General features: G+C 35.6%; 1 protein-coding gene and 1 non-coding gene across 2 annotated transcripts in view; one reads left to right on the top strand and one right to left on the bottom strand.

The window, feature by feature from the left end:
* Positions 1-10,657, bottom strand: part of LOC109544419 (rap1 GTPase-activating protein 1) — a gene marked incomplete in the record, with an annotated part of 120,640 nt that overhangs the window by 57,187 nt on the left and 52,796 nt on the right.
* Positions 5,997-6,068, top strand: Trnae-uuc. The gene has a single exon. It is a non-coding gene; the product is annotated as a tRNA-Glu (tRNA).

Here is a 10,657-nt window from a genome sequence, read left to right as displayed (position 1 = left end):
GGACGGAAAACATGGAATTTTGGCATAATTTTGCACCTAAGTGTCTGATATTTAAATTTCGCTTTCTGGGTCAAAACTACTCACATTTCCTCACTCACGTTGTTACGACTGAATCGAGTTTTCAATTCTCTATCCAACGATGCCAAAACGAATTTTGTGGCTCGAATGGATCTTGAGAAACTTCGAAAAAAGCAGCGTCATGTTCAAGTGGATTTTGCAACTCAAAAAAAAACCACGCAAATCTAAAACTTCTTGAATTCGGACCTTTTTTGAGAAGACTGCCAACATTTCCCCATCCATGGTTCACTTTCTAAAAAGGTCATTTATTTCTGTCTAGAATGATGTACAAATGAGCGTTATTCCTCATTTTACCTTCGAGATATGAGCAGAAACGGGCCGGAAAACATGAAATTTTGGCATAATCTTGCACCTAAGTGTTTGATATTCAAATTTCGCTTTCTGGGCCAAAACTATTCGAGTTTCCTCACTCATGTTACGACTGAATCGACTTTTCAGTTCTCTATCCAACGATGCCAAAACGAATTCTGTGGCTCGAATGGTTCTTGAGAAACTTCGAAAAAAGCAGCGTCATGTTCAAGTGGATTTTGCAACTCAAAAACAAACCACGCAAATCTGAAACTTCTTGAATTCAAGCCTTTTTTGAGAAAACTGCCAACATTTCCCCATCCATGGTTCACTTTATCAAAAGGCGATTTATTTATCTCTAGAATAATGTACAAATGAGCGTTCTTGCTTATTTTACCTCCGAGATATGAGCAAAAACGGGCCAGAAAACATGAAATTTTGGCATAATCTTGAACCTAAGTGTCTGATATTCAAATTTCGCTTTCTGGGTGAAAACTACTCGAATTTCCTCACTCATGTTGTTAAGACTGAATCGACTTTTCAATTCTCTATCCAACGATGCCCAACCGATTCTGTGGCTCGAATGGTTCTTGAGAAACTTCGAATAAAGGCCATTTAGTTCTCTGGAATGATGTAAAAACGAGCGTTCTTGCTCATTTTGCTTCCGAGAAACATGCAAAACCGGACGGAAAACATGAAGTTTTGCAATAATCTTGCGCCACCCTTGCACAAAACGACGATCATTTTTTTAATTTTATAGATAACAGAAGACTGTATTTTTTCTACCCCTGACTTTAAAGCTGGATCCGCCCCTGCACTTGGGCGATAATTTTAAAGCATGGTAACAATGCATTTATGACGTGCAACGGTTTATATGCCATAAAATGTTTTATTCCCTTCGTGGCCGAAAGAGCAACCGTAATGTTAATTAGGTGGTTTATTTAATGGATAATCAAAAATGTTAAAACAGTGTGGCTTCCACAGCAATAATTAGCTGCTCTGTAAGAAGAATCCAGGCGACGAATTATTTTCGAAAACTTTACTATCCGGAAATCATACCCTATTATACGTGACAGTTTTCAATAAGATCTCAAATCCAGTTAGGCAGTATGTTCTCGAATTTAAACTCGGAGAACGGACATGGATGCGATGCTTGCTCCATATAGAAGGGAATGTTATCTTAAAGCTCTAACAAACGACCATGGAAGCAACTAGAATTTACCGGTCTCACATTTTCTTCATTGAATTAATTACAGACTAAACTACCACATGTTTGAAGTACCTATACATCACTAGAACAAAGGCCTGATTATTTTTTTACTAACCTAGATAAATGACAAAATCCTATTTTAATAAGTAGGAAAAAAGCACGAAAAAAAACACGCCAACAAGTGATATTCCGGCAACTCTAGTAAGAATCATGCTCGAACCGAGGCAGTCCAAGTATTTCCTGGATATGGAATCGTGCCCAGAGGTGATCGAGATTCGTGTCTAAGCCCGGACCGATCCAGGAGTTTGATAAAGACCTGTCAAGGATCTGAAAGTGCTTATCAGTGTTAGTCGATCTCCTGCGGATTTCCAATAGCGGAAACCTTTGGCAAGTGCAACATTCTGGCGAAAAATAACAATATTCGGTGTTAAATATCCACCGTATTCGAATTATAATTTATTCAGCCTACCGTGTAGACCGATAAAACGGCTCGAAACAAAAGTGGCAGCAAAGGATAATTGAAGAAGGCTTATATTCCAGAAATTCCGCGTCGCTTTAGGCCCGATTAAAATTTAAATTTTAAAGCGCCTTAAAATCCTAATAAGCACGCGAAGTGCTACTTTATTACCGGAGAATACCGTAATTTATCCGCAAAACACCCATAGAACGTTTTCAGTTAAATACTTTACATAGTTCCGCTTTTCCCGAAGTATCGTTGTTTAAATTGAATGGCGAAAATTGTTTCAAATTAGTCAAGATGGTTATATACGCAACATTAAAGTTTGAAAATAAATATTTCTTAACGTCTTTGCTTGTTGTTAGTAGCACAAATATAAGTCCATGGAATGATGAAGCTTTTCGATTGGATAGCCCTTAATTGGAACATACTGGATATATCAGGATATCCCGTACATTCGCATCGAGTACAACCACTTCTAGTATCTTATACATAGTGCATCGTTATCGCCCCCTATTGAAAGGCTTAAATTACCGATATGTTCCTCTCCCATAAATTGCTAATCACTTTGAATAATGAAACCCTTAACACGTCCCCTCTTAATTGAACCGCCCATTATGTAGTATTGATTAGTAAGCTTCCAATCTAGCTCTTGGTCTTCAACAGACATTCGGAATTTTATTTAATTAATACGCATAGAGCGAACTAAAAGTGGCATCAAAAGTTCACATTGCTGGCAAGGAAGTTAAAGGAGAAAATGATAGTTATTATAATCAAAGCTAGTGATTGTGACCAAGATACACAACGTGCAAGCTAAGGTGAGCAAGATAAGACGTTGTAAAAAGTCGTTTAAGCATGGAAGAGTGTTATGGGACAGCTATGAGGTGCGTTTCCCATGCGTAACGTCGAAGGTAAACTTTAAGCGGAAGATAAACTGCACGAATGACATAGTTTAGTTTGGGTGACCATCTCATATAAAGCGAGTCTTGACATTGTTCAACCAAGGAGGAAACTTTCCGCATAGATTTATTAATCTATATATAAGATTATTATTATTATTAATCTAATATAATAGAAACCTTACGTAATGACGCAAAAAATGGGAATAAAGCTGCGGCACTCATCGCATAAATGGCGTAAGTGAATAATTTAAATAATGTTTGAAGATCAACGGATAAGGAGTCTACCTTTGTGGTATTATGAAACAAGTCGAAACTAGAAAAAATCGAAATACGAAAACCTTTAGTGTGATTTCATCATGAGGAGGAATAGAAACTGAGGACGAAGAAATCGATCCAAACGCCAAAAATTTTTCGTTAACTCAATATTCTATTTCAAACTTTTCAATCGTTATAGTATTGATATGAAACTTTATTCACAAAGTGCAAGTATTCCCAACCCGTTTCAATAAAGTATCATCATCAGTATTCTGTATCTCATGTCCAACACCGGAAAGCAAAGAGCGGATGTGACTGTCTCGCTAGGCTGCTCAGCACCTCGTCAGTGCCCATTTTACACTGGTAAGCAGGGGAACTAGAAATCCGTTTTTTTTCAAACATTTAATTAATTGAAGGATTCAATCAACATGTCTGAGTTTCAAACATTTTTTCACAGAATGTTCACAGTAAAAACGTGGTATAGGCATTAATTCTACTTATATCTAGAGGATCGCTTTGATTTCAGCTAAAATGCCATTAGCGGAATGAAACTATATCAGCGACGAGTCAAAAACTGCTTTTGTTCTTTCAGCTCAATACACCAAAAAACTAATTTCCAAAAGTACTGCATACGCATCTCGCAGATTCTCTGATTTTGGTAGCTATTTTTCCATTACTTATAAAATTTTGAATCAACCACTGTGCTTGTTGATTGACTGTGCTGATGTTTGACTGCAATTATCAGCAATATAAAGTTTAAAATAATAAAAATGCACCACGGATAAAACCAATAAAACTATTGGCAGTTTTGTTTTAATAAAGTTTAAAATTACAACTGAAAATAAATAGCAGAGACAGACATACACACACAGTCGTTCTGGCAGATAGCAAACACATAAACCGCTATAATGGGCTTCGGGTGGTTTACCCACCGTGTTTGACCAGTTCCACTATAAAACCGTCTTTAAAGTAACAATAAAAAAAGTAGAAGCCAATGTAGGCAATAAGCAACCGACTTTTATTGGATCTCGGTCAGCCGCAAAAATTAGTTTTACCAGCAGTTAAATTACACCTTAGATGGGAGAAAGATATAAATAAACGCTGCAGAAATATATTACTGTTTAGACAGTTTTTCAGTAATGACAGCAAATCAGTGAATAAAGGGTTTAAAAAATTGACAAAAATGTAATTATTTTTACTTGTTTTGCTCTTTTAAGCCGCTACTTGCATCAGCGCAAAAAAACAGTAAACCGCCTAAAATAAGAAAAATTATACATATACAAAAATAAACAAAGTACCTACTGTAAAGCGTAAAGTAAAGGCCAAACCTGCACTTTTCTGTATCGCCATTATTCTGTTGATCCAAAGCATCCAATATGGTTAATTCTGCATTCCACATGACCTGAGATAAACAGTTTGCTACTACTACTACTGAGGCCGTATATGAATATGGCAAAAAAAAACGCCAATTTGCAGAGCCTATCGAGAAGCTGTTGCTAAATGGCTTCAAATGGACGAAATAAAACGGTCTGCCACAGATTGGTTCCGAGTGTTTGAACGGCTTAACTAGTTCAGTGGACCGAACGGCATTTTTTAAAGAAAATTACCCCAATTGAAAGGCACCAATTGAGTGGAAGTGTAGAAGTTCCAAGGTTTTATGGAGCGATTATCACAGTTTATAGCACACATTATTAACGACTTCTTCTAAGTTTAAACCCTATTAAAATCTTAGTTAAGTACCATTCGAACTATTAAACTTCAAGTTTAGGTGACTTTCTTTAAACTTCATTAATTATAATCTTTCTTCACCAGTAAGTACCTACGAGTTCTGTTTAAGGATGTCGACACTTACTCTTAAATCTGGGAGTTTGGTGGCGCAAAATGTTTTTAATTTAAATTGAAAAGTTTAGCGCGATAATATACTTGTCCAAATAAACTTCGTGGAAAATGGAAAAGCGCTCTCACGGAAATTGCAAAAGATTTGCTCGACCGTTTCGATTTCCACCATTTCGGCTGAAATTACGCTGACTGGACTCGAATATTAATATTTCGACGAGAACAAATTAATGAATCGTGCTGAGAAGATTAAAAAACTTTCAGTTAATGTGGTTTTGCAGTTTAAAGCTGCATAATTATCTTTGAATGGAAATTAATGCAGTCAAAATAATTGGATCTGAAGTTGCAAACTTCTGCATAAACCGATTAGTATTAGAATTGGAGAAATACACTGTCCATAATGGAATTTTTCTTAAAGCGTTATATTTGAAAAATTTCTCGATCAAAACCCACTTAAAAGTATCTACTTATCATGAGAATGATACAATTTGATCGGTAAATGGTGTTTACCTTGGTGTTTGTCCAGAAAGCATAACGGGATTTCAAATTAAGTTTGCCTAGCCTTTGTTTCATAATTGTCAATTGACAATTTTAACTGTTCTCACACTATAAAGGCATCAGGTTATGGCAAGTTGTTATTATTTTTAACTGTTAACTGGTTCGAAGAACTGTTGCTTGAGTGGTCGGTTAAAAAATTAGCCGCCTAATCAACAAAGATTATTTAATATAATTAGAGGGCAATGTCTATATACAGCGTGCGCAACGTTTAGAGTTAAAGTTAATAAAAGTTAAATAGTTTAGGTACAGAAAAATTTAATGATAGGTATATTTTTCTTTCAAAGTGAACGAATGCAAATGCTATGATAGCAGCGCAGATTTAGTTTGGTAGTAAATTAATCCGTGTTAAATTTGTTATTTGGAACATTAGATTTTGGTATTAAATTATATTTATTCCCGCTGTACGTATATATCCGATATGGTCTAGTGGCTAGGATACCTGGCTTTCACCCAGGAGGCTCGGGTTCGATTCCCGGTATCGGAATAACTTTTTATGCTTAAAACAATAAATAACTTAATAATAATACTTAACAATTTTGTTTTGAATTAAGCTATTTTGTTTATTTGCCGCGCTTCCTTTTTGTGCCAGGTACTTTGTAGCGGTCACCTTCATTAATTTTTTAAATTCACGAAAAATCAGTGATGGGCATACGTTCTTATTGATACAGTTGTTTCAACAGTAAAAAATTCAATTAAAGCAAAATAAATTGGTAAATTTGAAGGTTTCTTTGTCAAATGTGAGAGCGCTCCAACGTTGAGTCACACTGTATAATTCTCTCTCTTGCAGTGTCGAATGTTGAATCACCGTGTATAATAAATACTACGCAACGGGACCGGAAAGAATAAAGCAAAACTTACTTAGCGAAACCGACTTATTAATCGACAAAAAAGCGAAAGAAAAACTACAATCTTTTTTTGGCGATTTTGTGTTTTTCAATTTATAATCCGATTTTCATTTTCCGTCATTTCAAACTATTGTAACTGATCGGACTCTTTTAACTGTGGCACTCCCTGTATTTTTCAATAAGAATAAACTAAGTAAATTTAAAGGCACCTTCCTGCATAGTTCGAATTCAGCTGCCGGTGAAACTGATAGGATTAGATATGAGCTTAGCAAAGTATTAAACAAGAGCAAAATCAGGAAAGCGCACAGTCTCGTTTATAATGCGAGGCATATTAACTAACAGGCGTCTCTCTATAATAAATTTGCTCAGGAAAACAGTCATTAAAGCTGTAAAATCGCCGACTTCAAGTCGCAAAAACTGTCGGGTTGCTTTAGACTAAGTGACCGGACAATTTCCTCATTTCCGATCAGAATGCAGAACTCATTTTTTGGCAAAACATTTAGGTACTCAGAAATTTGAATACACACCAAATGAGTTTAAAGTTGTTTCATGTAACCGCTAGCAACAATTATAAAAATTACTTAATATACAGTTTAGGTTGGTTGACATTTGACTACGATGATGTTTGACTATAAAATTAAAGGCCAATAAACAAATGAAAATGAACACGAAACCAGACTGGGTGGCCAGCAGCGCGTTGACGCGTTTGAACTTCAAAACATTTAATAATCAAACAAGCAATAAATAAAGGCTTTTTCAAACCGATTGGATGCAATGAGAAAAAACCAAATATGAGCATTTTACCGTAACAATGCCAACAGTTGTAAAATGCAAATTTTCAATAAGAATCTCTCAAAGTCAATCACATTATCTGCAATAAATTCTAAAACCGATTATCAAGTTGTATTTCGTGGCGTTAAAAGTCGACGCATTTAAATTGCTTTATGCATTTATCTTTATTTTTATAGCAGAAAAAAGCGAAAGCCAGTGAAGAAAAAGACCCATCGGTTTAGGTGCCTGCGGGCTCCATCAAGGGTCAACAAACCTTGTTCCTTCAATTACTTCAAAATATTGTTTGCTTCATTTTTCCACCACGAAATCATTTGTTTGTGGGTTGGGCGGTCACTTTCTCTCGTGCTATTGCCCAATAAAAGGATCCATTAAACTTTAAAGTCCAGTACGTTCAACTTTGGAAGATTTTGAAATTTTTAATCTTTAATTTAAGAGATCTTCTTGATTGTAACCCGCTAGATATGCATATTAGGAAGAGTAATAGGTAGGTAGAAAACTGAATGAAAAAAAACGTATGAAAAAATTTAACTTTTTACCAAAAATTTCAGGAAAGGAAGTCCAACACTCATTGAAAACACGTTAGACTAGCTTCAGATACGAAATAATCGACAATCCAGCAAAGCAAAGCCAGACTCTGGATTAGCAAAGTCTCATTTATCTGAGACATTTGATACCCAAAATGTCTGTGTGTAATGCACTGGTTTGCATGGTGCTTTTCTTTTCCTAGTATCCATTAATGTGTCCGAAAATAAAGCGACGAAACGTGACATGCATTCCTGGAGTGTTTCTAAATATACGGAAAATTTCCTTGCAAAACGGCTAGGAACGTTAAAGATTTATTGCAAATCAATTCGCAAATGTCACGTTTTTGTGAAAAAGGTCGACTAAGGCCAAGAAGGTGAACTACGTTATCTGGTGGATGCAGTGGTAAATTCTCCAGTTTATAGGGAACAAAAAGGGCTTTTTCTCAGCGAATGCACTACATAAACATGTCTCAGTTCAAGAAGTAACCGTGCCACCCTAAATACAAAATTCATGAAAGAGGAAGTGATATATTTTCTTTTATATCAGAAATATTCGCATTCAAATAGCGGTTATCTCCAAATAAGTTAACCATTCCATTAAAAAGGGAAAAACAAGGAAATATAATTTTGATGATAAAATTGCTGTAAACGCTAATTCAAACAAGAATTACTCAGTTTGGAAGCATGGACACCAATAAAACTTTTATTACATTGCGCCGTAAATTAACTGACTAAAGCAATAACATTTTCCCTGAAGCTTCTAAGAAGAACTTTAAAAATTTTATCAAACAGCCTTGATTAAAGCTGAAAGTGGCCCGCCATGAAAAATAACACAGCGCAGCAGAAAATTCAATTATTTGGGCATTACCTGTGACTTTCAGAATTGCTTGCAGCAAATGCTTGTTGAAAGACTAAATTATTTACAGTTAAAATGGTCACAACAGCTGAAGCGTGGAAGCTTTTTTGTTGTGGTAGAATATCACTATTGATCAAAATGCAACTTTACTTCTGTACTTTAAACTTTGATTTTAATATCCAAAAATAAAACTGAAAGTTGCAGAAATTAAATATTTAAAATGAATAATATTAACAACCGAATCTGATTTCTGCGGTTTGGGCTTTCCAAGCAGCCCTAATCCCAGACTGGGTGGCTCCGAACCAAATCGAATCCATCTAATAATACCGAGTAAACAATGCGACTTCCTTTCGTTGAAATTGCAGGTGGAAAACCGCAGTCAATGGAATGATGAAAACAAGAGCTGGCATTTTCTTCGTGGTCTCTCAAATATGGCTTCGCGTCGTGCCGTCCGAACGTATTATTTTTAAATCTCCAGAAGCTTGGATATCTCACGAAGTAAATCCTGGATTCCAGTTCTAAGAATAGTCTTTCCAGCCGGGAATACTTTGCCTGTGCACAGTGGATATCAAAGAGCAAAAAGTCCGCTATGGCGTTGCTGCGGCTGTTTGGGAAATTAGAGACAGCAACAGGACGAATTCTCAGCATAAGAAAAAAAAATAATCCTGAGGGGATTAAGTGAGTTTAGTTGTGCGAAGAGCGATCTTGTAAAGTGACGATCGCGCTTTACATCACTTTCATTACTAAAGTTAGTAAAACTTGCAAACAATCAGAGCTGATGTAAGTATATAAACAAGTGTTATCCAAAACGATCAGTAATGAAATTGCTTCAGACAAAGTGGGCAGAATTTGGAAAAAAATTGATTTTGTTTAATTGAGTAGTTTCAAACTATTTTTTGCATAGTTATTCGTTTGTAAAGTAGCTTTTTCCTCTGGGTGTTCTAAGTCGGTTCTATTTGCATATTAATCACTACTAAAGGGTTATTACCGCCTTAGCGTGTTTTTCAGGAAACAAGCTAAGTTGGTTTTAAATGGCAAAATATGTTGAATTAATGCACGTTAAGCCTTTAATGCGCTTTGAAAAACTAACATGCTTTTTCCCTGTGATAACTGGGAATTTATTCGCGCGTAACGGTTGATGTCGATTTATGCCCAAGATAAGTTCACACATTTCGTATTCACCACGAAATTAGACGGATTATTACAATAATTAGCAGATACATCTACAGTTGAGTCCGGATATAACGAACTTGAAAAATGAACTAAAACTGGTTCGTTATATCCAGAGTTCGCTATGAGCAAATAATAATACAAAAACACGTGGTGTATTTTATTTCGTTATTTTTACATAGAGTAGTAGAAGTTAGTAGGTATGACTAAAACGAACACAAAAAGATAAACAAAATTCAATTTGAAATCTACTTCATAAAGTCTGTAATTTTTGTTTGTACATTTCTGCTGCAAAAATAGATGTTATTTACGTAGTTTTCAAGATCACAAAAGGACTCCCAGATATGATTAGGAACTTGGCGTGATTGTAGAAAATTCCGAGTTTCTCACACTGTTCTTGTCATTTCAGAAATGGTTGGAACAGCATTAGTGTCTACAGTAGAATACGTTTCACCTAAATCGTCATCTTTCTCATTATCGCTTAAAGCTGTAGATGAGGTTACGGAGTCTATAGTTTGCTCATCGGTCAACATTTCTCTTGTAAGAATGCCATTATCAATGCTTACGAAGAAATTGAAATCACTCAATTTGGTTTTAACTTGTTCTTCGACAACATTGGGACATCTTCGTCTGTGTCATACTCGTAGTCAATAAAATTGACTGCATTTATTGAAAATGTTTCATTTTTATCGATCGCCCCTAACGTTTTTATAAGAAGAATTTTTCACCGGCAGACTCTCCAACAATTTTTCCGCTACTGATATTATGCGTCTTCTTGAAACGCTCTTCTCAACTTTTAGAACAAGCAAACTCTTTGTTTTTGATTTTACTCCCCATTTCACTAGCATTTTCTTGCAAAACACTGCCACTTATGGGAACGTTTTCT

Source organism: Dendroctonus ponderosae, unplaced genomic scaffold, assembly GCF_020466585.1.
Source record: "Dendroctonus ponderosae isolate FM_Combo_2020 unplaced genomic scaffold, Dpon_F_20191213v2 Dpon_F_20191213_2, whole genome shotgun sequence".
Classification (NCBI taxonomy): Eukaryota; Metazoa; Arthropoda; class Insecta; order Coleoptera; family Curculionidae; genus Dendroctonus; species Dendroctonus ponderosae.
Note: the sequence above shows the minus strand (reverse complement) of the source record. Positions and strands in the feature narration are given on the sequence as shown.